Here is a 1,781-nt window from a genome sequence, read left to right as displayed (position 1 = left end):
AGCCTCTTTTCCTTGGACACAGAATCAGGGTGATACAAAGGAGGATGAATGATGAGTACATTGTGTTTTGGGGCAAGGCAAACATAAGAAGCACAAACCACTTGGAAACCCAAAGGCAGTTGTTTTGACTGGGTCCTGTGGGCAGCACTCACCTCTGTCCTGCTTAGTTTTAGGCATGTCCTGAACTAAGTGATTGTTTCAGAGCTCTGCATCAGGACACCATGAGCACCAGGCTGTGGACATCTCTGCGTCCTGATGGACCAAAGCAGTCTCATGACAGACATGACCTGTCTGTGATCATCATGTGCTGAGAAGACATATGAACTGGAACTGAACCAAGGTAAGAAGAATAGATTGTAGAGAGACACATCTGCACATTTTCCTCTTGTGGAAAGCTCCCACATCCACCTGAAGGCAGATTGATGAGTAGAGAATGAGAGAATGCTGTGTTTCCCTGCTGTGTGACTTCATGACAAGAAGGTTTTAATTCTAGCTCTGACAGTTTGAAAGGGGAGCTGGGAGTTAGTTTACTTCCATCTATCAGTAACTGACAACACAAGTTTAGGTCCATAATATACTGAATAGTTCTCATGTCTGAAGCTCCCTTGGAACATTTACACATAGAGAATATGACAGGGAAAGTTAGACAAGCAACTCTGTGAGGTCATTAAACAAAAGGCATGAGTGTTAATTTTCCCACATGTAAGCATTTTTGTATAGGTTTACATGCATTTGTACCCACAATCCTGCTCTTTATACTGTAGATAAATTACATGTTGGTTTTTAAAAAAAAAAAAATGTTAGCTGCCATAGTAGATACAACTGCAAGTTTCGATTTACTATTCTGAGAAGTTGATCTTTCTCTTCCATCTTCCTTCAATAGGTGTTCTAGACAGGCAGGTAGCTCTTCCCCAACAGTGGTGTAGAAACCCCGCCTTCTTCATTCACCTGGCTTTTCCATATTTAACACACGGCTTGCAAGGTGGTCCTTGGGGTCGTCTCCCTCTCAGGCAGTCAGAGGAGAAACAGAGCATGAAGAATCACTTTTGAAGATGTCCAAGAGTGTGGCTCCCTCCTGCATTTCAGAGGAAAGGCAATGAAGTCAGGTGCTCAGAAGAAAGCTGAGGTGGGTTTGGTAAAGGATCAACTTGTCTCTGCCCAGATCAGATTCCTAGACAAAAATTCAGCAATTTCTAAAAGGAACATTGAAGATAAGGTCCTATGATAAGAATATAATATCTGTGAACAGACTTTTAGGAAATAAGAACTTCGTGGGATCCACGAAGACTGGCATAACTTTGACAACCCGGAAAGAGACACCTTAGCAGGACTGGTAGCATATTATGCTAAATGTTTTCACCATTCCTTAATGAAGAGTAAGAGGATTGGCATAATACTTAAACTGCATGCAGAGCTTTTCAAAAACTAAGATTTCATATAATTATGCTAAGTAATATGCATATAATTCTCATTCCATAGTGGTGATTGTCATCCTCAACTAAGTATTTTGTTGTACTCATAGGGCTTGGGTTAAACACTATTTTAGTTGTATGGGTATTCTCTTAGGTTGATGTCTATACAGGTGGGACTAGCTAGACAATTCCATTTACGACTATGGCATCAAGAATGAAAAGATCTGAGTAAGCAACCCTGTTATCGTTTATGGTTTTTTTTTTTTTTGTTCGTTTGCTTGAGACAGAGTGTCACTCTGTCACCCACGCTACAGTGTCATGACCTCAGCCTAGCTCACAACAACCTCAAACTCCTGGCCTCCAACAATC

Source organism: Otolemur garnettii, unplaced genomic scaffold (assembly GCF_000181295.1).
Source record: "Otolemur garnettii isolate 467f Iridium unplaced genomic scaffold, OtoGar3 scaffold00138, whole genome shotgun sequence".
Taxonomy (NCBI): Eukaryota; Metazoa; Chordata; class Mammalia; order Primates; family Galagidae; genus Otolemur; species Otolemur garnettii.
Note: the sequence above shows the minus strand (reverse complement) of the source record.